Raw genomic sequence first — 26,830 nt, 5'->3', positions numbered from 1 at the left:
TAGAATGGTTGACTGAGCCTATTATTATGTAGAGGTGGTGCGGCTTAACTCGCTGTCAGGAAATGAGTCTTTGTTGTGTAGAATGGTTGACTGAGCCTATTATTATGTAGAGGTGGTGCGGCTTAACTCGCTGCCGAGAAATGAGTCTTTGTTGTGTAGAATGGTTGACTTGAGCCTATTATGTAGGGGTGGTGCGGCTGAAATCGCTGTCAGGAATAATCCAAATATGTGTAGTTAAATCTTTTTTGCATGATTAATAACATCTTTCCAATGATTACTAAGTTTGTACCCATCATCACGGTTGAAATTATGTCTGTGTTTGTATATTTGGATGGCCTCGTGTACAAACCTTTGATGGTAGCCAGGAGGCTTGCAGAGCACCTTAGGACTTGGTCCAACATGGATTGAATTCGGATGTACCTGCGCTGGTTAGGCATTGCCTCACCAACACTTATTTTACCTGGAATGGCACCTTCTACAAACAGAATGAGGGTACCCCTATGGGCTCCCCCTTGTCACCAGTGATAGCCAACATGTTTATGGAAAAGTTTGAATCAGACGCCATCCAGACATCCACCCTGCGTCCTTCCCTGTGGAAGAGGTATGTGGATGACACCTTCGTCATTTGGCCACATGGCCTCCCAGCATTGAACCACTTCTTGGACCACATCAATTCCAGACACCCATCCATCAGATTCACCATGGAAGTGGAGAAAGATGGTAAACTACCATTCTTAGATATTCTGTTTGAGAGGAGACCTGACGGATCCTTGGGACATTCTGTCTACAGGAAAGCCACCCACACAGATTCCTACTTGAAACCCGATTCCCACCACCACCCATCTCAAAAGATTTCTCTCATCAAAACGCTATACCACAGAGCTCATGGCATTTCTGACCAACTCCACCTGGCCAGTGAATTAAGACATGTACATCGGGCCCTCAGGATGAATGGATACTCTGACCGCACCATCCGCCAAGCTGTTTCTCCCACCATACAGAAACAGCCACATGAAACTCCGATCAAAACTATCACTTTACCATACATAGCAGGCATGACCAAAAAGATCTCCCAAGATTCTAAACAAACATAAGATTCAAGTCCGATTCAGTACAGTACATAAAATCCGTGACCTAATTCCATCTGTGAAAGATGTCATTCCTGACTTACAATACCCTGGAGTCTACAAACTGAGTTGCAGTTGTGGTGATTGCTACATTGGAGAAACGAAACGTCATATCTCTGATCGTGTCCGCGAGCACAAGTCAGATCTGAAACACGGCATAACTGATTCTTCCGCCGTTGCCGATCATTGCTACAACGCTGTGGGCTCCCATGAAATTGTCTTTTCCGAGACTTAGGTGCTCTGAAAGCCTCCTGGCTACCATCAAAGGTTTGTACACGAGGCCATCCAAATATACAAACACAGACATAATTTCAACCGTGATGATGGGTACAAGCTTAGTAATCATTGGAAAGATGTTATTAATTATGCAGAAAAGATTTAACTACAAATATTTGGAGCATTCCTGACAGCGATTTCAGCCGCACCACCCCTACATAATAATAGGCTCAGTCAACCATTCTACACAACAAAGACTCATTTCTTGGCAGCGAGTTAAGCCGCATCATCTCTACATAACAAAAAGGCTCAGTCCCTTTTACACGCACCTTTACATCAACCGCACCTAGTTTACACAACAAAGGCCCATTCCTAACAGCGTGTTTCAGCCGCACCGAACCTCACAAAAATAATTTTCAGGGCCTACCTTGGCTCCTCCCACCCTCAACCAGTATATATACAAATACTGTGTTCTTGGAATTTCTCTCACTTGATACAGCTATCGTGCTGTGACGGTTCCACCTGAAGACGGAAGCTTGTGTTGCCTCCGAAACGTCGTGATTTTTATTTTATTTTTATTTTACTTTTATTAATTTTAATTTTTTACCAACGTGACTTTACCGAAAAAACCTAAGAATATGAATCATTGCAGTCACGAAAGCTTCAAATCTAGAATTCCAGAAGGTCGTTTGTCTACTTTGTACCATGCATCGTGATACTGTAACTGGGATGTAAATGGTGATATTTTAAAATGGCTTTCATCCATCAGTCGATTGATCACAATCGACTGCAGCGGCTTTTGGTTAACCAGCAACCAAAACGGTCACTGCTTCGCGTGCTTTCAGATGCGCTTCTGCGGCGATCTGGAACGCTCTTCCGATAATAGGAAGCCACTGGAGCTATGCACTTTTAAATCTAGATTGAAAACGAGTTTCTTTCCAACTACTTTTTGTGTTTAGTTTATTTTCCTTCCCATACACCTCCAATTAGCACGGTTGGCTACGTACGGTGTGAAATAAGTTCAACATACACGCATAGTGAATGTAAAAAAACATGTTAAACACCAATACATGTGTAATGCGGGCGTAAACGGCTTCGCGGATATGACGTCATGGGGGGGAGGAGTTAGGTCACGTGTGAGAGAGGGGTGAGGTCTTAAGGGAGAGATACCGGAAGAGACGAGAGAGTGTGGGAGATAGAGTTAGAGTGAGGCCACGCAGGGCGGAGGTTGGAGAGTGGCGAGATCGCCACACACGCAGAGTAAGACTCGGCACCGTCGGCCAGCGGTGACCGAGCACGGGGGAACGAGGAGCAGCGGTGGAGCTGCAGTGAGGGCAGCCGGAGGACTGCACAGGGGATCTGCAGCGGAGCTGCAGGAGCGAGGAGGCTACGGGAGCGAAGGCAGCTGTGGAGTTGCCAAGCGGAGAGGCTCTGAGCGAGGGCCGTGTGGGACAAGTGTAAGAGCCCAAATAAAGGACAACGGAGACAGACCCAGTGATCGAGTCCTTTATTACACTGGTGTCAGAAGTGAAACGGCATGTCAAAACAGCTCAGAAAAAATGCGATTCCTGCGCCATCATCTGCATCATCATCCAACGATGACGACCTTCCTCAGGCGGTGGACTTGCCTGCGATGGAAGAGGAGATCCGTGTGGGAACGAGTGCGGGTCCGGGAGTCCAAGATGTCGCCGCGTCGGTGGACCCGTCTGCACCAGAGGACGCGGATTGGTGATGGAGGCAGATGGCGGCGCAGCTGGAGACGCTGAAAATCGTGCTCGCGCAATTGTGCGAGCTCGTCATGCCGAGGACGGCGTTGGGGAGAGCCGATGGAGGTCCGCAGGTTGCTGCCTTGCCTCCGCTGTCGGCGCCATCGGCCACGCGGCAAGAAGACGCCAAGCACTCCAATCGGGGGCGACTTGAGTGCTTTCGCCTGCAGATTTTTGGCGGCGGTACGCTCTGCAAGGTGGACGGACTCTGAGGCAATGGAGGTTTTACCGACTCTTCTCGATGACGAGTCGGTGAGATTCTTCCGTTCTATAAAGGCCGAGAAGAAGAAAACATTGAGAGTTTTCGACGAGATGGCAGATGCATATGAGCCACCGGATGATGCTCATCGCCGGTTTGTTCAACGTCAGCGAGCACCCGAGGAGTCGCCAGTGGCATACAGGGGTGCAGTATTGGAGTTGGCCATGGCTGCATACCCGGAGACGGAGCCTGACCTGCTCGAACCTCTCATCTTGGGTAAGATGCTCGAGCTGTCCCGGGATTTGGGGATTCCTATGCCGGTGTGTGGCCACGAAAAGCTCACATCCCGGGCGGCCGATAAATGTCTTGATGCCCAGTTCAACCTGCGCTGTTGGAAGCAAGTCACGGCGTGGACGGGGGGGCCCATCATCGATGGAGGTGCCGCGGGTTGGGATCCCAAGAAGGCGGTGTACGTTCCTGACGGGGGGGGCCCGCAGGAGCTGACGGCCGCCTCTGCTCAGTGGTCGGCCCGCAGTAGGCCGGGGCCGCGATCTGCGCCGCCGCCACGGAAGCGTCGGGACGGGGGGCCTGCGGCGCGGCGCAACGACATCGACTGCTTCCGCTGCGGCCGTAAAGGCCATTACGCCAGGGACTGCTGGGCCCGTGTCCCGGGTCTGCCCCAGCAGGAGGCCTCGACAGCGGACGTGCCACGGAAGGATCCTCCAGGACAGGCAAGTCGGTGCGCACCAGACACCCGGCAAGGCTTGACACCTCACTCATCACCGTTGTCGTGCGATCCGGGTGTTGTTAATAACGGGGGGAGGCCATCGACTGGGCCATGTCGCTCGGTAACGCAGTGGCGTAAATTGGCACGGCGGGTTGTCGCGGCCGCTACTGGTTCGGCCACTGTACCGGGGTCTATACAAGGGGTGGACGTGCGTATTTTAGTGGATTCCGGGGCGTCCGCGACCATTATATCGGATGTAATTTTCCATCTGTTGGGCATCCCACCAGAGGCCGTGCGTCCGGTTTACGATTCCTGCGTCGCCGCGAACGGGGGTAGCATGGGCATTGTGGGCCAGGTGGACGCTCAAATATCTATCGGGGGAGTGTCGGCCTCGGGAATTGTGTTAATTTCGAGGTCCCTTGCAGTTGCTTGTTTGTTGGGAACTGATTTTCTGGCCAAGATGCCCATTCTAATCAGAATTAATGAAAACTGCATTGAATTACCGGGTGGGCGAAAAATTACATTTCTACCGTCGCCCTGGGGGCGGCCTGCTCCGGTCGCTCAGGTGCAGGCGCTGTCCGAGGTATCTGTTGATATTCCACCTGGCTCACAGATGCTTATCCCCTTGCGATATCGGAAGCCTGTACCTGGTCGTCAGGGTGCAATTGGGGCTTTGTTGTCGCCGTCCGCCACCATAACGGGCGGAGCGGCGCTCGTTGGGGCGCAAACTATTGTCCGGCCAGACCAGCAGCCGTTTCTGCAGGTGCTTAATGCAAGTACCGAAAATGTGTGTGTGCCGGCTGGTACGGTTGTGGCACATGCCACTACGGCGTTTACGGCACAAGATCATCTGGGCAGCCAGGTCATGGTTGGTGGTGTTTCAGGTCCTGGTGCCGCAGATAATCGCTGGATCGCCGAATTGTGTGTGGAAAATTCTTCCCTTTCCGGTGAAAAACGTTGCGCGCTTCGTAAATTATTATTGAGTTATTCTGATGTGTTTAGCTCCGACGATTTGGACTTGGGACGCACCTCGTTGCTTTACCATCATATTGACACAGGGGACGCTGCCCCTATTCGGCTAAACTCGCATCGGATGAGTCCGGCGGAGCGAGATCAGGTTCGAGGGGCAGTGGATGACATGTTGGCTGCAGACATAATATCTCCATCTAACAGCCCATGGGGCGCGCCTGTTGCTTTGGTTAAAAAGGATGGCAAATTGCGATTTTGTGTCGACTTTCGAAAATTGAATAAAGTGTCTGTGGCAGATGCGTACCCCCTGCCGCGTATGGACGACTCCCTCGATGCCTTGTCGGGGGCGAAGTTCTTTTCAACGCTGGATCTCTCTTCGGGATTTTGGCAGCTTCCCCTTGACGAGCCCTCGCGGGAGAAGACTGCTTTCCGTACGCGCCGCAGGGGTTATTCCAATTTGTCTTCCAATGGAAGACAAATTGGAATGCAGAATGCTGCCCCTGCCACATTTCAAAGGTTGATGGAGTTGGTGTTAACGGGGTTGCAGTGGGAGACATGTCTAATATATTTGGATGATATCATCTTCAGCCGCACGGGGTGGCCACGGATCCGGACAAGACAGCATGCGCCCGTGACTGGCCAACCCCGGCCACGGTGGGGGATGTACGTCGGTTTTTGGGGTTTGCCTCATACTATCGGAGGTTTGTTCCGGATTTCGCGGCGATCGCGAGGCCCTTGCACCTCCTTACGGGTAAAGGAAGGAAATTTGCTTGGGGACCGCCAGAAGAGGCGGCGTTTCAGGGCCTGCGCGATCGACTGGCTACGGCACCGACATTGGATTATCCTGATTTCGATCACCCCTTCATTCTGGATACGGACGCGAGTGACACGGGCATTGGGGCCGTGTTGTCTCAGTCAAAAGGTGGTGTGGAGCGCGTGGTGGCGTATGGTAGCCGGGTTTTGTCTCCCGCAGAAACCCGCTACTGCGTCACACGCAGGGAACTTTTGGCAATTGTTTTCTTTCTCCGCCAATTTAGACCGTATCTCTACGGTCGTTCGTTTATTGTACGCACGGATCATGCGGCCTTGCAGTATGCTCTCAAGATGGACCAACCATCCGGCCAGTTGGCGCAGTGGTTGGACACGCTGCAAGAATTCTCCTTCCAAATTCACCATCGGAAGGGGGTGCGTCACGCGAATGCGGACGCGCTTTCTAGGTTGCCGCAGCGATCCCCTTGCGCGTGCGCGTCTGGGACGCATAGATGTGCGCCGATTCAGCAACCCCCTCAGCCTGTTGCGTTGGCGGTCGACGTGCCTGAAGCTCCAAAGGAGCCGGGACCGGCTGATGGGATTTTGAATCTTCCAAGGGCTGTGTGGATTCGGGAACAAATGTTGGATGGTTCATTGGTCACGTTACGGAATCAGACTGCGAAGAAGAGTGGGGGACTGGGTACGGGGGGTATGCCGGAAACCGCTCTCCGCGATGGTCTGCTGATGTGGAGGGAAGGGTTACAGGAACGCTGGCGTCTGGTTGTACCGGCATCCTTGCGGTACGAATTGATGGGGACACGCTTTTACATCTGGGGGTGCAGAAGACCCTATTGACGCTGCAGCGAGACTATTTTTGGCACGGCATGACAACGGATGTCGTCAGTCACGTTCGCGCGTGTCCCGATTGTGCCCGGCGAAAACCACCTAAACAACCATATGTGCCGCCCATACAGCCTATTCAGGTGTCTAGAGTTAACGAATTGGTGGCGTTGGACATTTTGGGACCCTTCCCGCCATCCGCTAAGGGTAGTAAATACTTGCTAGTTGGGGTGGAGTACCTCTCCCGCTGGCCGATGGCCTGGCCTTTGCCGGACCAGTCAGCGGCGTCTATCACAGACGCCTTTCTATTCGGGTACGTGATGGACAAGGGGGCGCCGGAGAGGCTCCTCACAGACCAAGGCCGGAATTTTTCTTCTAAATTGTTGGGGGAGGTGTGTGCGGCTCTTGGAACTAAAAAGATACGGACATCTCCCTACCACCCACAAACGGATGGTATGGTCGAACGGCTAAATCGGACTTTGTCCGCCATGTTGTGTCACACCGTGAGTGAAAAACAATCGGATTGGAATTTGCATATCTCTGGGGTACTTTCGGCATACCGAATGACGCCGCATGCGGCTACAGGATATTCGCCGTTTTTCCTTATGTACGGTCGCGAGAACGTGCCGCCAATGGATGTGCAGTTGGGAACTGGAGTGAGGGGACCTGCTAAGCCTCTTCCTGATTACATTCAGGATACCGTTCGCCGGGTTACTGAGGCGCGGGAAGGGGCCCGCATGGCTACTGCCAAAGCCCAGGCCCGGAACGAGCGGTGTGCTCGACGCTCAAAGGGGGAGTGCCCCTGGAAGGTTGGGGACATGGCCTGGCTCCATTGCCCGCAGGTGCGGCCAGGTACCTCTCCTAAATTACACAAACCATGGCAAGGGCCGGTTCGCCTCATCGAGGTTCCCAACCCACAGTCCGCGCGTGTTCGGTTTGGATCTCGGCGTTGGTTCGTTCACACGTCGCGCTTGAAACCATATGTGGCCCCTCGAAACGATGCGTCATCTCCTGATGTTGCCTTGCCGGGGTCTGTGGCTGCCGACTCATCCTTGCCTGTGCCTGTTGACCTTGCAAGAGCGCCTGTCGTGCCTTTTACAGACAAGCCGGCCGTGACATTGCTGGAGACAGGAGACTCTGCTCGGGGTGTGCCTACCACGGCTGCGGGGACTCCGAGCCCCGCCGCCCTTCCGACCCCGTCGCAGACACGATCGCGACGCACCCCCGACGCTGGGCCTTCAGGGACACGGGACGTTGACGAGCCTCCAATAGCGACAGGAGGACTTCATCCTGTCGCTCCTAAAACCCCGTCACGTTCCTGGTCTGCAGGAGGGCCGCCGCCCGTCCGGGACGGACCGGCGACCCGAACGCGCTCAAAGTCCCTTACATTTCGTTGAATTTTACTGTTGTTTTGTTGTTGTTATATTTATTGTATGCTTCGTTGTCCTTGAATGTGTGATGGTTGTGTTCGCTCGCATTACTTGTCTCGTTATTGTTCAGCCGAGGTCGGCTGGATTTTCTCTACGGGGGAGGGTGGTGTAATGCGGGCGTAAACGGCTTCGCGGATATGACGTCATGGGGGGGAGGAGTTAGGTCACGTGTGAGAGAGGGGTGAGGTCTTAAGGGAGAGATACCGGAAGAGACGAGAGTGTGTGGGAGATAGAGTTAGAGTGAGGCCACGCAGGGCGGAGGTTGGAGAGTGGCGAGATCGCCACACGCAGAGTAAGACTCGGCACCGTCGGCCAGCGGTGACCGAGCACGGGGGAACGAGGAGCAGCGGTGGAGCTGCAGTGAGGGCAGCCGGAGGACTGCACAGGGGATCTGCAGCGGAGCTGCAGGAGCGAGGAGGCTACGGGAGTGAAGGCAGCTGTGGAGTTGCCAAGCGGAGAGGCTCTGAGCGAGGGCCGTGTGGGACAAGTGTAAGAACCCAAATAAAGGACAACGGAGACAGACCCAGTGATTGAGTCCTTTATTACACATGGTAACCGCTCCAGCAATTTATAAAAAAAAAAACTCGAGATTTTCCAGTGTTTATTGTTTTCATTTTGAAATTGGCCTCTCGAGTCAAAGTTAACGCAATGGCGAAGTGTGTTTAACCGACCTATAACCGCGGCACCATAAAATCGCGTTGGTAGAGAAGTTTCGTGCGGAAGTTCACACGGCAATCAGCGGTCAAGAACCGCGCCACCGTGATGGAGAGATGACAGAGATGACACAATGGGCGAGTTTACAGCGTGCTGAACCTTGGGTCGAGTTTTTATGTAATGCTGCTGTCAATATGGCCCAGTTGCATGTGTGTGTGCGCGTGTATGTGGGGAGCGATAGTGTAGCGGTTAGCGTGCTGCGCTATGAACCCGGCGATATGGGTTTGATTCCCGCTCACGGCCAACACCAGTGACGATTATCTGAACCGGTCCTGGGCCTCCCCTAGGTCGACTCAGCCACAAATGAGTACCTGGTGCGGTGTGTAAACATTGCCACTAGGGAGACAAAGGCGGTCGGGCATGGTGCTGGCCACCCCCCCCCCCCCCTTGTGTACCGTTCCGGCCTTCATAGGTGTTCGCTCACAGTCTGTTCAGGCTATACGGGGGGATCTTTGTATGTTTATGCACATCGAATAGATGTGTTAGCTTATTGAGGGGTTCGTGGGGGAGAAGAGAGAAGAGTGCAATTCCCCTCCAGGTCATCTGCCGTTATCTGTGGGCCACACGTTTTTCAAACTCTGAACAAAGACCTCGGGACAGACCATGGAAAGCGAAACCTCTCAAGAGTAGTGGCAGAGAGGAGTTCCACATGTAAATTTGTTGAGCGGTCTGTAATTATTGTGCCATTGACCAAAGCTGCGACTTTTCACGTCCCAGATTTCCCTGGGCAGCAGCTACCTAAACAAAAATACGATCTTGGAGAAACCAGCACAGGTGGCAACCCTCGGACCACATCATACAACGAAGGGCTCCTTCTTCCCGCACCTCCCATTAGCACGGTTGGCTATGTACGGTGCGATAGAAGTTCTACATACATCTTGGCGGCTGTAGAGGCTGGGCCTACCTCGCTTCCCCGTGGTCTGGCCTATATTGGGCTAGAGATGGCTGGTGATATTCACAATGCACTGCTTCCCAGCCCAGTCCTTTCCCCACGTAACCCTTACCATTATCATTATTTAGAAAGTTATTGTCTCATTATCTTTGTTCCTACATTTTCAGCCTCTCCTGGCCTCCCTCCTCCCACACCATCGCCTTGACCACTACATCTCCTACTGGGACCCATATTAACAGGAATCATTCGTTAGAGGTGAGTGTGCCTGCCGAGTGGTGAGTGCTGGTGTGTATGCAAAGGTGCGTGTGACTTTGGTGATGTGTCAGCACTTCGGCTGTATCCACGTTGCACAGCGAGAGTTGCCGAGGCCAAATGGTCAACAACAACGGGATGGCCTACGTAGTGTCCACAACGCGCAGTTAGTACTGCAGTTACCGATTCATCCAGGAGAGATACGTTGAGTCGTAGGATTTTTTGTAGGTGGACCCTGCCACATTGGGTTTTTGTTTTTGAAGGTGTTTTCGGCAACTTATTAATGATGAGTGTTTACGCATGTGAAAGGAATGAAGATCACCCATAGACCCCCCCCCCCCCATCATCACGCGCGCAAGGAGGCAACACTCTATCCCCGTACAGATGACGATTAGTCAACTCGCTGTCCTGCCTTCTGGCGAGCCAGGGTTGGATTACAGGCGTGCACCACCCTGTTGCCCCCTGACCTGATTATGCAAATTCCACATTCCTATGGCAGGACACAGGACGCACGCACCTGCTGAGTTCTCACGCTTATTTATATTAATCCCAGTGGAGGGTTGAGATATACCGTGAGCTGACCGTGACCAGGACGTGAACTTGTAACTTTGGACTATGAATTCCGGACTGGGAAAATCCATACTGGCAGTCGTTCGCCGTGGGGCAGGCGACACACGGGCAAAGGGCAGGCGACAGGGGGAGGAAGAGAGGGGAGGAGGTGGTCTCGGAGGCCGTGCGAATCCAGCAGAAGGCGCAGAATCCACGAACACGGCCGGCCGGCAAGTGGAGTTGGTTGCGAGTTCGATGTTCAGGTGATATTCACTTTCCATTTGTGAAAAAAAAAAAATTATTAAAGGATTGACAGCCAAAGTGACGGTTGTGTAACAATTCACAACTGGCCAGCTTCACGTAACAGTTGGTTTTATAAGTCAAGGTTGTGCAATTGCGAATGCTGTAGCAACTGAATATCGAACTTGCGACCAATTGTGCTGCAAACACTTCCCTCATCGTCAAGGTCTTGGCCACGCCCGGGAATCGAACTCGGGCTGGTCGAGGTCGTAGCGCAGCGTGCCGACCACCACTGCAGCAGGACTGCGATCGCTCAGTCTCCTGCCCCGAGGGCCGTCCATAGGGGAAGGGGCCCGGGGAACATCCCACTGTGGGCCCCCCCAACGCCTTCAACTCAACCGGAAGTATTGTAGGCCCCTGGGCTCCGGGTACTGTGAGCCCCCAGTAATATTTTCAAAAATAAAAAAAGTTAAAGAAAAATGTAATTGTATTTTACAAGGCTAACAACAAATAGAATTCAGCATTCACAAATGAAATAACTTTTTACTTCATCTCTGGAGGCCCCCTCCAGCTGGCGGAGGCCCCTGGGCTTGCAGCCCCTAAAGCCTCGTGCCTGAATCCGGCCCTGCTCGGGATGATGGCGCTCTGCCTGTTCCTCACCGGGAGATGGAGCCGACCCGTCGAATAGCACGGAACAATCATTACCTCTTTATCTCAAGGCGACCTGGGGGGCGGGGGGTTACGCCAGGTCATTTTAAATACACAGAATAGTCAAACGTTTAACATGTAACACATGTGGACTAAATACAGCAATCGTTGAATAAATATTAGACTAAAGCTGAGTAAAGGATGTGAATTTCTCATTTCGAATGTTAAACACTGCACGAGAGTGGTAGTGACTAGTGAGAGCGGCTCGCAAGCTGAAGGTTGCGAGTTAACATCCTGGCTGGGGTGGGGGGTGATTTGGCCCATCATCAATCAATATCCATAAAATGGGTACCACTTTGTGACGAAGTCAACCGTGGATCCTGTCTAGATAAACTCGCCCCCGCCTTATAAATGTGTAATTTCCACCACTGCCTTAGGCCTGTAAATAGAACACTCGCAACAATTTTGCAATGTTAATTTGAGCAGTGAACTCACGCTGTTGATATGGACACATCTGCTGCTGCTGCTGCCGCCTTGTTGTGTCATCGGACATACGCCGAGATGCCAACAGTGCGCTGTGCCACCTCAACACAAGCAGCACTCGCTGTCCACCACTCGCCGAATCTCACACCAACATGGTGAGAACACGTGAGGAGTGAGTACACGTGGTGAGTGGACACGTGGTGAGTGGATACGTGCGGGGTGAGTGGACACGTGCGGGGTGAGTGCACGTGGTGAGTGGACACGTGCGGGGTGAGTGCACGTGGTGAGTGGAGACGTGCGGGGTGAGTGCACGTGGTGAGTGGTGGACACGTGGCGAGGTTAAGTCCGCCCCCGCTGGGTTCGCGGCGCGGCTGACGTCACTGCCCATGACGTCAACCGGCCGCGCGCGCTGCTCCAGTGAGCTGCGTGCGGCGCGCTGAGAAGGAGAGGAGGCGCAGGTGAGAGGTGAGTGGTGAGTGGGAGGTGAGTGGTGAGTGGGAGGTGAGTGGTGAGTGGGTGGTGAGTGGGTGGCGAGTTGTGAGTGAAAGGTGTTTGGGAGGTGAGTGAGCGAGAGGCACAGAGGAGCGGTCGGGGGCCCCGCTGCCCCCCCGTCTATCGCCGCCTGCACCGCGACCCGGCCGGCGTGAGAGCGACCTTTTCTGCTCTCTCGCCCCCTCGTCTCCATCCTCTCTCACTGCTCCGTCCACGCACTCTCCCTGCTCTCCATCTCCTTTCTCCGCTGTCTCTGCCCTCTTCCTGCTCGCTCTTCTCGCCGTCCTCTCCCTGCTGCTTGCCACTGATTCGCATCGCTTCCCACCCCTCGCTTTTCCCTCTGCGCTCTCTCGCTGCTTATTTCTCCTTGCCAACCCCACGCTTCTCTCCATGCTCTCCATCTCCGCTCTCCTTGCTCTCTCTCGTCGCACTCTCCCCATGTATGTGTACGTATGTTGAACTTATTTCGCACCGTACGTAGCCAACCGGAGCTAATCGGAGGTGCGGGGGAAGGACATGCTCTCCCCCTACTATCTCTCCCCACTATTTCTCTCCCCCCACTATCTCTCACCCCCCCACTATCTCTCTCCCCTCCCCACTATCTCTCTCCCCCCACTATCTCTCTCCCCCCACTATCTCTCTCCCCCTTCCCCCACTATCTCTCTCCCCCCACTATCTCTCTCCCCCCACTATCTCTCTACCCCCACTATTTCTCTCCCCCCCACTATTTCTCTCCCCCCCCACTATTTCTCTCCCCCCACTATCTCTCTCTCCCCACTTTCTTTCTCTCCCCACTTTCTTTCTCTCCCCCCACTATCTCTCTCTCCCCACTATCTCTCTCTCCCCACTTTCTTTCTCTCCCCCCCACTTTCTCTCTCTCCCCCCCACTATCTCTCCCCCCCACTATCTCTCTCTCCCCACTATCTCTCTCCCCACTGTCTCTCTCCGCCCCCCCCACTTTCTCTCTCTCCCCCCCCACTATTTCTCCCCCCCCCCACTATCTCTCTCCCCACTATCTCTCCCCCCACTATCTCTCCCCCCACTATCTCTCCCCCCACTATCTCTCCCCACTATCTCTCTCCCCCCACTATCTCTCCCCACTATCTCTCTCCTCCCACTATCTCCCCCCCCCCACTATCTCTCTCCCCCCCCCTATCTCTCTCCCCCCCCTATCTCTCTCCCCCACCCCTATCTCTCTCTATGGGGGAGGTAACGGTCACCGTGCGGCCGAGTCCACGCAACCGAGGCCACGACGAATCCTCTATCTCTCATAGCCGTGCTCTCTCCACTGCTGGTTCACGTTTCCTATTCTCAATCCGCTCTGCGGTGGAGCGAGTGGCTCGCAATAGGAGGTTGCGAGATCAAATCCTGATTTGAGAATTGACTCGGCCCTTCATTCCTCACGGGGTATATCCCAAAGAAATGTGGAGCACTCTGGGGACGACAGGCCTAGTCGAGTGGATGTCGTCCGGATGGTCGGCAACCCCGGCCATGGGAATACGGAATTTCCACCACTGTCACTGCAGTGCTGTAAGCAGGTAATTATGAACAATGTTTCAATGTGGCTCATTTGAGCAAGCGATCACTTTGAAGTATTTCATCATCAGCTGGGCTCTGTCCACTGCTGGATGCCCGGCCAGGCTCTCTCCCCCGTCTTGTCTCTGCACTTTGTGCCTCGTCAGCAGCGCCGCTCCACATTCTTGTTGTCGAATCCGCGGGGTTGTGAAAGGCATCTTAAAAGTTTATTCTCCCCGTGTCACTGTTGGGCCAGGCTGCGGGGCTTCAGCAGCCGAGCAGGCATGCTCTGTATGTAGACGTGAAATGCCACTGCGGGTCATTTGAGGGAGCGGTTCAAAGAGATGTTTTTTTTACTTTTAACTAATTTAATTTTATCAGGTTAAGGCCACCGAGGAGCTATGTAGCTCTTTTTCAGAAGCGACCTGGCTATTACATGTGATAGCTCAACGAAGTCGTATCATGTGAAATTGTATAGCAGGCAAATACTCCTACACACATGATTCTAAGTGTGGAGGGGAAAACCGGAGGACCCGTAGAAAAATCCACACCACGGGGAGAACACGTGGACTCCAAATATACAAGCGTCAGGGTTGGGATCGAACCCACGACCTCCTGTATACCAGGCGAGGTAGTTAACATCTCGCCACCGTGACTTTTGATGATACGCTGCATGTTTAAAACGGTCCAGAGCAGGGGTGGGCAAACTTTTTAACTCGCGGGCCACAATGGGTTCTAAAATTTGACAGAGGGGCCGGGCCAGGAACAGGTGGATGGAGTGTTTGTGTGAACTAATATAAATGACATGTAAAAATCATTACATGAAAGGATTTGGCCTTTAACAGGTAGCAAAGCATTTATTTGCAAGGCAATTTAACAAATTGCACGAACATGAACAATACAAAAACATGTTGTAACGTGACTGATCAAACATCATGAAAACATCTGAGCCCTGCGCCAAACCAATTACCTCACTTGAACTTCTTTATTATTTACATTAACAGGTTAGAGCAGCCACGCAGGCTGTGTTGCGGAGATTTGGCTCCAACCTCGCTGCAGCAACACATCATCACTTTCAGTTTCAGTGGGAACAGTGTTGTTGATCTCCCATTTTTGCCAGTGCATCCAAGTCTGGAGTTATTTTGGTTGTGGAAATTCTCAGGATAGATCTGAGGTGCTGATCCGTTAACTTTGATCTGTGACGGGCTTTGTTGGCGTTCATGACGCTGAATGTCTGCTCACACACATAAGTCAAGCCAAACAAAGTCGGTATCTTCTGTGCAGTCCTCCGGAGGTTTGGAAACGTGGCTCTGTTAAGTGAAGCATAAAATTCATTCAGTTTAACAGAGTTGAACTTCTCCTCTAAGACAGAGTCAGGCTGAAGATCTATCAGTTCCAACTGCAGCTCCTGTGGTGCTGTTTCAGGGTCTTGTGACAGGGGACAGGACACCAGCTGAAGTGACTGTTCAATGTTTTCGAAATCAGAGAACCTACTGCAGAATTCTCCGTGCAGGTCCTCAAGTGATTTGCTGTATTTTTTGCGTTTCGCGGTGCCTCTTCCTGCATGGCAAGTGGCAAAATGAACAAAAGATATGTTCACAATTTGTCCGGAGAACAAAGTGAGCTGGATTTGAAGGCTTTCACATGTTTGTACATGTCGTGAACAAACTGATCTTTCCCCTGCAGTTTCACATTCAGCTCATTCATGTGTGAAAATATGTCCACAGCAAACGCAAAGTCACTAAGCCAGTTCTTGTCGCTTAGCTCAGGGAATTCGTCAGATTTCCCCATCAACTCCAAAAATGCGATGATATCTTTCAGCTCCCACACTCGTTGTAACATTTTCCCCAAACTTAACTAGCGGACACGATTGTGGGACAGCAAGTCCTGATGATCCGCATCAGTTTCCTCGAGGAAGGTAATAAACTGACGGTGCTGAAGTCCCCTTGCTCGTATAAAGTTCACAAGTTTTACGACTGGATTCACGACACGATTAAGCTGCAATACAGACTTACACAGGGATTCCTGTTGGATGATGCAGTGAAGGAAAATAAGATCCTGGACAGGGTTTTCCTCTTTCACTTTATCCTGGATTATTTTCAGCAGCCCAACATTTTTTCCAGTTAAATTTGTCGATCCATTCGTTGTGACATTGACAAGTTTACTCCGAGGTAGCGTCATTCTTTCGATGACAGCAGATACCTGGTTATACAAGTCCTCTCCCCGCGTTGTTCCTTTCAGGGACTCTATGGTCAAAACCTCCTCTGTTATCGCAAAACTGTCAATGCCTCGGATAAAAATGAGGAGCTGAGCAGTGTATTTTACGTCCGTACTTTCATCCAGTGCTAGTGAATATAATTCAAAGGAAACAGACTTTGTTTAATTGACTGGCTATATCTATATATATAAAATCGCAAATCTGTCTGTCTGTCTGTGTGTGTGTCTGTGTGTCGCCGGACCATACGCAGTTTCATTGGACGGCGGTTGCCCCTGGCAACGGGTAGCGACACATTCGCTCCTGGGTGGACGCCATTTTTAAATCCCGTTAAAAATATGCGCACGCATTAACACGCGACTCTGAGGTAAATTCATCAAAGTTTCACGTCCTCTTCACTCCCCTCCCACCCCAATGTGTGCAATTACTATTATAGGGTCGGTAGATAATAAAATTATAGCGATTACACACTATTATTGTAGCGCGGGGGGGGGGGGAACGGCACCCGTACCCAGCCTCAGCCGGGTGGGCAATTTAGGCGAGGCCGGAGGCTCTGCACGGTACTAGGCCTCGACACCCACCACGCGACTCTGAGGTAAATTCATCAAAGTTTCACGTCCTCTTCACTCCCCCCCCCCACCACAATGTGTGCAATTACTATTATAGGGTCGGTAGATAATAAAATTATAGCGATTACACAGTATTATTGTAGCGCGGTGGGGGGTAACGGCCCCGGTACCCAGCCTCAGCCGGATGGGCAATCTAGGCGAGGCCGGAGGCTCTGCACGGTACTAGGCCTCGACACCCCACCCGTGTCAAGCGACGACTTTGTGGTATAAACTCGATATACCCAGCGTTGCCCGGGGGGAAAATACATTTAAAATCTTATGAAAACTTTCAAACATTACATACCAATGAAAAAACAACTGTGTAATTACTTTTAAACCCGACGCGCCAAGAATCGATTCTCTGAATCGCGCAAAGGAATCGAAGGTTGTAGATTCCTTTAGATTCGGACGATTCCCGTTTACTATAAGTTGGTTAAAGTGCTACGAACGGGAAATATCCGGCGTTGACCGGGGCAAAAATGTAATTAAAAACTCCTGAAAAAATTACAAAAAAAAAGAACAATGAAAATGAAACTCTATCATTCAAAATGTAAACCCCCAACATGCCAGGAATCGATTCTTTGAATCGCACAAAGGACTAATCGAAGGTTGTAAATTACTTTAGAATCGCGCTTCCTGTTTAATATAAGTTGCTTATAGAGTTGATATAAACTGCTACGAATGGGAAATATCCGGCGTTGACTGGGGCAAAAATATAATGGTGAGGGCGGTTGTGAGTGGCGATTGTGAGTGGTAATTAGTGAGTGGTGAGGGGAGGTTGAGTGGTGAGGGTGAGTGGTGAGGGTGAGTGTTGAGGGTGAGTGGTGAGTGGTGATTGGTGAGGGTGTGATTGGTGAGGATGAGTGGTGAGGGAGAGTGGTGAGGATGAGTGGTGAGGGAGAGTGGTGAGGGTGAATGGTGAGGGTGAGTGGTGAGGGTGTGTATATATGTAAGGTTATTAAGAAATATATTTTTCACCCGGGCAACGCCGGGTACTTATGCTAGTTTTTTTTATAAATCAGTTCCACACGGCGAGTCACAGTCCTGCGTGATAAGCTGACTTTTTCAAATTTGCTTTTGATCTCCGGACACAAGATGTCTGCTGTCTGTACCATGCATTCTTTTACAAACTTGCTTTCGGAGAAAGTGGTAATGAGTGGTAATGTTGGTGAGAAGAAGGTTTTAAAGAAAATTTAAATCGAAGTGAAGAAGGAAATTATTGAAAAGTTTGTATAAATAATGATTTTTAAATCCTTTATATTAAGTTCACGTGCTTGCTTGCGCGCTTACGACCGTGCAAATCTTTCGGTCGTTTTTTAACCCACTTCCCGTGATCCAATCGAGCTGACATTTTGCACACAGACTCGTTGTGCGTGACAATTTATTTTCGTGAAAATATTTTTCCAAAATTTTACACTTTTTAGGAAAAAAGAAATTATATTTAATTACCAATTGCTTAATGGTGGCAGGCAATCATCTGACCCATAGGTGGCAGCCATCTCAAGCCAGAGGACGAGAGGACTCTAGCCGCCACGCATATAAAGGATTTAAATTGAAAAACTTTGTTTTTACGGGTTAATTTTTTTAAACTTTAATTATGTGTTCTGTGCTTAAAACCCTTTTAAAAAAAACTGTGGGGCCTAGAACGGACTCATGAAATTTGGAGAGAACTCGGAGTTAAGTGTTGTTTGTTTTGTTGAATTACACAAAGCGTAACAGTTATGTATATAACTTTTGTTATATGAAATTCCGAGTAAGATAATAATTTTGTGAGTGTAGTCATACCCCTCCCCCTCATTCAAGCCGTAATTTAGAGAGCGAAAGCGCCGAGTACGTAAATCGCTAACATAAGAACCCGTTAATCTCTTCTCGCATCATTCATACGATGATGCCGTGAAGTAAACGTTGATACGATATTACGGTGAATGCTTCCAAATGCAATGCTGTACCCAAATATTACTGTTAACTTACTTTCAATAGAAACATGAATTGCTCATACGAATATTCTCTCTCTCAGAATCGACCGACTGATGTAGCAGACGAAACAATCATCTTGTTGAACGATTCTAAACCTTGATGCGGCAAAGTTAGTTTTCTCTGTTATTCAAGGTTATCTCAGTGTTATTCAATGTTGTTACATTTAGTTTACTATTACACTGAATTCTATTGCGTAATTAACTATTATTGTGCCTAATAATCTTAAAAAAAAACTATATTTATATACAGTTCGTAGGAGTCTGGAACGGATTAATTGTATTTACATACAATCCAATGGGGAAATTAGGTTCGAGTCACGACCAAATCGGGTTGGACAAGTTCGGCGGGCCGGATTAAAAAGCCCAACGGGCCGTATACGGCCCGCGGGCCGTAGTTTGCCCATGTCTGGTCCAGAGTATGATTGTATTAATAGACCAGTACTGCTAAACAAAAGTTAAGTCCCAGAAGGGAGGAGGCAGCGTGTGTGGCTGATGGGTTTTGTATGTGGAGAGCCAGATGTGATGGAGAGCTGGAGGTGGCTTATTCTCTGCCGGTGTGTTTTGCTGTGGATCGTTTAGGCCACCTTTCTCAATCCTAACCAACTGTTGTGGGGGTTCAAACCTCGCATTTTGTTGCACATAGTGACAGCAGCAATTTGTTCAGGAGCTCGATGTCGAGGTCTCCTGCTCGCTACGACTGGCAATCTGCTGCGTTGTTGGTCACGGAGACATCGGCGTGTTTTAGCAAAAAAAACTAGAGACAAAATTGCCAACGTGTGAAAAGAGCTGATTCTGTTGTTGCGTATGATGGAAATTTGTACAGAAGCTAAATACCCATGTCAAAGTATGATCGCCACGACGAGGGGGCTAAAGGAGAGAGTTTGTGTAGTTTTGCTGTTCCTCATACATTGCAGGAGTGCAGATTCCAGTGGTTCACGTTATGGTCCATAGAATGGGTTGCATGGCCACAATCACACTCCTGTGGCTTGTTTATGAATGGGAAGTGTACGTCGGCCTGTTGATGTTCCGATGTGCTTGATGGTTACACAGGTGTCTTCGAGGAGAAATGTCAAAGCCAGCAGGTGTGTGATGTTTGGGTTTGGAATGAGGTTTTTATTCTTGATTATGAATTAGTCCACTTTGTCCACGGTGGTGGTGTTTTGACATCTTGCCCATAATGCTGTGGCCCATCTTAGTGATGCCCACAAATTCACCACCAGGATTATAAGCCTGAGTTTGGGATGATAATAGGATTAAATTTGAATATTCCAGTGAACGTGTAAAATACCCATAATGTGATGTTGATTAATCTACAGTGGCTGTGGATCAAATGCTGGGCGCATGACTTCCTGCTGTTGGGGTAGTTACTACAAGGGGCACATTGTAGGGTGAAGTGTGCGATGGAGCAGGAATCGCTCTGCCCCGTGACATACGAAGCAGGACCCATACGTGCACTGTGATGAATGCTGGGTAACAGCTGTTTGGTCATAACAAAAAAACAAACCTTGCAGTTGTATCTTCATCTTTGCTGTCGCGTGCTGAGACAAAGAATCCACCAGGACATCTCGCAGGACAGTGAAATTATTTGTGTTAGAGAACGGCCCTGCCTCAGTGACCTATGATACACAGATTAGTGGGCAGCACTCTCCCACCTATCCTACCCCTGAGTATAATGTTTGTCGCGTGGCAACCAAATCATATTTTTTGTTAATTTCCAGGGCTGGAATCGAAGAGCAAAGTCAAATGAAGTAGACAACGAAATATATGTGTGATTGTGGTTTTTGAGAACTTGCTGATGATCGGCCGGGACCATCACTTGACTTGAGAACCTAGTTTAACCGCTGGTGGCAGCCACCTGGATTCGAGTCCAGGGTTTCGGCAGTGCCGGCTGAGCTCACATCCACCGGCCACGTCAGCCATTTGATCCCTTTGGTAAATGTCTGACCGTTGCCGTCCTGTTTGGGGAAGTTGGCTTTAATTTGTGGAGAGAAAATAGAGGTCCGGTCAATACATATTTTCCTTTGTTTAGATTGTCTTTTCACGAACTTGGCATTCACTGGCCCTTCATGCATATACAAATACAATTTAATCCTCCTGGGTAGCAGTATATCTATATTAATAATATCTATATTAATAGATTGACTCCCTGCTCATCTCAGCATTGAGGCATCGATGCTTATTTCTTTAGAGCACTGAGCCAGTGGTGAAAATACAACATTCCTATGACAGTGGTGAGTCTATGTGTAGAACACCTACTGTTGACTTCCCCACAAAGTGGTACCTGTTTTAACAACCACGGAGGGATGATGGGCTAAGTCAACCCCGAGTCAGGATTTGAATTTGCAAACGTATGATTGCGAGCCACTCGCTCTACCCCTGGGCCACCTGGCCAGCTATGCCCATAATGTCAAGTGGTGTTCGTGGCCACCTCGTAAGGCCCAATTTGGTGTACAATGGAGTGTTCTGGCCAGACAAATATCGCATCATTTATCACCCTGATGGTGCTCATGTTAACACATTCAACTCGCTGCTACTTGCTTACGGCTGAGTCGCCCTAAGGGAAGTCTAAGACACCTGAATATACTGCCGATTAGCAAGGTTGGCCACGTACGGTGCGAAATAAGTTCAACATACATACAAATGTTACGCATTGTCAGAAATTGGATTTGGATGATGTGGCTAAAACCATGTATGGCCGACTTTGTCTGCCTGGTGCTGATTTTTACACACTACACCAAATACTAATTTAAGGCTGAGTCGACCTAGGGGAGGCCCAAGACTGGATTATGTATCACTTACCACTGATATTAGCTGTGGCTAAGAATGGAGCTCAAATTGCTTGGTCTATAGTACCGTAGTGCAGTGTGCTAACCACTGAGTCACCTCTCCACCCGTACCGGCAAAGATTCCCCGTGTAGCCTTAAAACACTGGGACAAGCATCTACGAGTGAGTATCTATTAAGGCGGGCACGGCACACGAGGGGGTGGGTGGCCAGTACCACTCCCAGCCGCCTTTGTCTCCCTAGTGGCGGTGGTTACACACCGCACCAGGTACTAATTTGAGGCTGAGTCAACCTAGGGGAGGGAACGCGTGTCCCCTTGTTCTCTAGCACGGGCTTATTTTGGTGTTTCCACTGTGGCTCTTGGTAGAAGAAGTACTAGGTGGAGGGGTTACCAGCCCCTCGCACGCACCGATCGAGCTACACACACATCCCCCACTCACACCAACACAGCCTGCACCACACACACACACAGCCCGCACCGCACACACAGCCCGCACCGCACACACAGCCCGCACCGCACACACAGCCCGCACCGCACACACAGCCCGCACCGCACACACAGCCCGCACCGCACACACAGCCCGCACCGCACACACAGCCCGCACCGCACACACAGCCCGCACCGCACACACATCCCCCACTCACACCAACACAGCCCGCACCACACACCAACACAGCCCGCACCACACACCAACACAGCCCGCACCACACACCAACACAGCCCGCACCACACACCAACACAGCCCGCACCACACACCAACACAGCCCGCACCACACACCAACACAGCCCGCACCACACACACACACAGCCCGCACCACACACACACAGCCCGCACCACACACACACAGCCCGCACCGCACACACAGCCCGCACCGCACACACAGCCCGCACCGCACACACAGCCCGCACCGCACACTCTGCTCGCACCGCACACTCTGCTCGCACCGCACACTCAGGCCGCACCGCACACACAGCCCGCACCGCACACACAGCCCGCAACGCACACACAGCCTGCACCGCACACACAGCCTGCACCGCACACACATCCCCCACTCACACCAACACAGCCTGCACCACACACCAACACAGCCCGCACCACACACACACACAGCCCGCACCGCACACACAGCCCGCACCGCACACACAGCCCGCACCGCACACACAGCCCGCACCGCACACACAGCCCGCACCGCACACACAGCCCGCAACGCACATACAGCCCGCAATGCACACACAGCCCGCACAGCACACACAGCCCGCACAGCACACTCTGCTCGCACCGCACACTCAGCCCACACCGCACACACAGCCCGCACCGCACACACAGCCCGCACCGCACACACAGCCCGCACCACACACACAGCCTGCGCTGCACTGCACACACTGTAGTGCACTACACACTGTGGTATACAAGCCACAAGGCATCATAGACTACAGTACACCACACTCTACAGTACATGCACACACACTATAGTACACACGCTACACTACACCATGATCCAGTATGCCATGCTATTTATAAACATACACAGACAAGAACACAGATATAAACATACACAGACAAGAACACAGATACACAGACACAAATAGCACACACATACAAAGAATACAGGTGCTGTACACGCACACAATCGGGGTAAAAAGCGCGCCAAAACAAACCGCCGAGGAAAACGTTGAAACAAAAAAAGGTTAGACAATAAAAAAACTAAATTTTAACGCACACTAATAAACACCTAAATACATACGATGAGCACCTACCTTCACAAACACACTTTCATGACGAGGCTTACAGCAGAGGTCTCACTCTGAATCAGTCGGGCAGAATCTTTTCATTGGGTGCGCAATGTTGTTTAAAGTTCAAAGTTCATTTATTAGGTATAGCCCTGTGAGCCATTCGGCTCTTGAATCGGGTGCAACCGCAACAAACAAAAAAAACATGAACAAGAAAACATCTTAAAGTGACTATGTGCAAACAGAAAATCCAAGAAAAGACAGCTAAATATTGCAGAAAAATCACCGTACACCAACCCTGTGCAAATATCCCAGTGGGCCATCAGTCTAACTCTGTACTACAACATACAAACATGGCCAAACCAAAAACTTTTCGAAAATCACCAAAATAAAGCCATAAAAGCAATGAAACAGTGGTCATAGGAACTGTGACCGAATTTTCACAATAAACGACGTGAACAACATGTACTACCAAACTCTGCAGCCGTAGCTGGCTGCATGAGTCACTCCACAACAGTAGGAGCATCAGTCGGAGTATCAACATTTTTCAATGCACCTTTAAGATCAGCACACTGAATCAAAACACAGATCATACTTTGTATACTTTGCAGCGATCATCCGGAGCGAAACATTGTATTTTAGGCCAATAAACTGCAGTGGCAGCTAGGGGTGTACAACTCCTCTAGAGCAGTTTTGAGTGAAGATCTCATAGGTAGTGATTCAAGTTTCAGTTTATTGGCAATAGCATTCCAGACCCTGGGGGCATCAATAGCAAAGGCCCTTCCTCCAGTATTTGTACGGCAATAGGGAATGTGAAGCTGGTAAATGAGCGAAGACCTTAGGTCAAATTTGTTCTTTGAAACAGAGAGGAGATCCAGCAGGTAATCTGCGGATTGTTTTTGTAAGTACATCATGAATAAATGAGATCTGATGCACAAGCCGTCGAACATTGAGATATGTTAAGCTTGATCCAATGTAGAGATCACAGTGATGAGTCCTATATGGGCAGTTGAATGCAAATCTTAAGGCCGAGTGATACATTGAGTCAAGCTTCTTCAGTACAGTACTTGGGGCTGATTTATACACGATGTCACAGTAATCAAGTAGAGGCAGTATGGTAGCTTTTATCAATTCCAAACGGAACATAGGGGGGAAGCAGTGCTTGTGTTGATACAGAAAACCAATTTTTGTCTTTTTACCTATTATAATCAATGTGATCTTAAAATTTCAGTTTTGAATCAAGAATGACCCCAAGATACTTATAGATCTTGACTTGCTCTATTTGATAATTATTTAAGGAATGTAATTGGGGAAATATAACTTCCTGCTTTAGTCCTGGTGAGAAGCATAGCACCTTGATTTTGGAGGTATTCAGGACTAGTTTAAGAGCAACTAGCTGATGTTGTAGTTTGTTGAAATCACCCTGGAGCTTAGCAATCACGTCATCCGGAGAGCGGCCAGCAGTAATCAGTATCGTGTCATCTGCAAAAATATTTACTCTGGAATGATCCAGGTCAGTGCCCAATTCAGTGACATAAAGATAGAACAAGAGGGGGCCGAGGATTGAACCCTGTGGAACCCCTTTTGTTATCTTAACACTGTTTGACCTCCAACCATCTGTGAGTACAGTTTGGGTGCGAAAAGAGAGGTAATTTTTTCACCATTCTATTGCGTGTTTGGAGAAACGGAGGCAACTTAGTTTACTAAGCAGGGTGTTGTGGTCGTCTGTATCAAAGGCTTTGGACAAGTCAAGAAAAAGACTGGCGCAGTACTGCTTATTATCAAGGCTACTGTAAATGTGATTCAAAGAGTCAAATGCAGCAGATGTGGTGCTGTATTTTTTTCGGAACCCAGATTGTTTTTGATGTAATAGATTGTTGTCGGACAGGAAACTGCTAATTTGGTAGTTCAATACTTTTTCAAAAAATTTCATCAACGGGGACAAAATTGAGATAGGTTGGTAGTAATCTAGACGAACATATGAATGTTTCCATTCTAGAGGTATTGATGCTTCTTTGATGGACAGGTTGAAAATATGGGCTATCGGTTTGTATATTAGGTGACCAACAGTTAGCAGAGTAAAGACGGGAATACTATCTGCTCCGGTAGAGGAGGACCCTTTGAGGTAGGACAGTTGTTTCAGAACATTACTTTCGTGGATTGGCTGGAAACTAAATTCGTTTAATGTTTGGACAGGGGTGTAGGAATTTGCATGCACAGGGGGGTGACTCCCAATACATTATTAAAAATGGTCACCAGCTTCAGAAAAATGAAGGTTAAAATTGTCAACTATTTTTTGGGGCTCTGAAAAATATTCCCCATTTCGGTTAAGCTCAACGGGCAGATTATCTGTGCTAGATGCCTTTTCGATACTTTTGATTGTTTTCCAGAAGATCCTGGCATTTCCATGTGATTCCAGGAGAGTGGAGGAAAGTATGCATTTTTTGCATGCCGTATTTTTTTGACGCATCTATTCCTTAAAATCCTGTATTCTAGCCAGTCATGGACCAAATTACTTTTCTGAGCACATGCCCAAGCCTTGTCCCTAGTTTTCATGAGCTTAGTTGTGTGGAAGCTACCTGGTCTAGAATGAGGAGGCTTACCACAGCCTTCACTCCGAGATTCGGAGAGCCGTGCGGCGCTGCAAGGGTGAGTAGTGGCGGGTTGCTGAGGAGATGGAATCTGCCTCAGTGGCCCGCAATCACAATTCACTATACAATTCCAGCAAGTATCTTGCAGCACCTCACTTATCACCATCCTTCAGGGAAAGAATGGTAATCTTATCTCCGACCCCCAGGAATAGGTATGCAGGTTTGCAAAGCATTTTTGTGAGGTCTTGGGGGTGGGGAATTCCCTCAGCCCAGACAACATCATGGGGCAAGGTGGGGACGACCCTGCTTGGGCTGCCGTGCCTCAAATATTGGCAGAAGTAGTCGCCCCTTCTGAATGGTTGGCTGAGGTGCCATCTGTGGAGGAAGTGCGAGGGGCGATCCGAAGTTTGAGACCAGGACAAGCGCCGGGCAGAGACTATCTCCCAAGCATAATGCTGAGGGAGGGTGACATCTGTGGGCAGACTGGCTTACATGACATCACAACTTTCTGGACCACTGGACAGGTTCTGCAGGATTGGAAGGATGCCCTGGTGGTCCCTCTCTTTAAGAGGGTGGTCCCTCTCTTTAAGAGGGGGGACCACACAGATTGTAACATCTATAGGGGCATCTCTCTTCTCAGTGTGCCGGGAAAGGTCCTGGCAAGGATTATTCAACATCACCTTGCCAGGCACGCTAAGGGAGAGTCTTGCGGAAACCCCCAATGTGGTTTCAGACCAGGGCGTTCCTGCACGTATGTCATATGCTCTATCCGTCTGCTACAGCAGAAGTATAGCGAAGTCCAAAAAGCCCTACATCTCTGCTTTATTAACCTGGTCAAGGCCTCTATGATACCATAACAGGCCAGGGCTGTGGGCAGTTCATGCTTTCGGAGTCCCCGACTCTGCTCTCAATCATTAAGGGCCTTCATGATGGTGTGCAGGCCTGGGTAAACCTACGTGGCCAGGAGTCGGAGCCATTCCCTGTTCACCTTGGGGTGCGACAGGAATGTCCTCTGGCTCCCAGATTATTTAACATTATCTTTGATCACGTGGTTCCAGAAGCTTCCCATGGCTGTACCGGAGGAATTTCCATTTGGTACAGACACGAGGGGAGGCT

The 26,830-nt window shown here is 50.0% G+C and overlaps 1 protein-coding gene across 7 annotated transcripts in view; it reads left to right on the top strand.

The window, feature by feature from the left end:
* SLC39A14 (solute carrier family 39 member 14) overlaps nt 1-26,830 on the top strand; it is an 84,846-nt gene that overhangs the window by 10,150 nt on the left and 47,866 nt on the right. For 2 of the 7 annotated variants that reach the window (XM_078613610.1, XM_078613613.1), the window contains exon 2: nt 9,798-9,885. The gene's annotated coding sequence lies outside the window, so the exon portion shown is untranslated. Of the gene's footprint in view, nt 1-9,797; nt 9,886-12,166; nt 12,268-16,282; nt 16,392-26,830 lie in introns of those variants that run through there. The other 5 variants (XM_078613616.1, XM_078613614.1, XM_078613612.1 and 2 more) reach the window with 5 other exon arrangements.

The sequence above is a fragment of the Lampetra planeri genome, chromosome 41 (genome assembly GCF_965212315.1).
Source record: "Lampetra planeri chromosome 41, kcLamPlan1.2.h2, whole genome shotgun sequence".
Lineage (NCBI taxonomy): Eukaryota > Metazoa > Chordata > Hyperoartia > Petromyzontiformes > Petromyzontidae > Lampetra > Lampetra planeri.
Note: the sequence above shows the minus strand (reverse complement) of the source record. Positions and strands in the feature narration are given on the sequence as shown.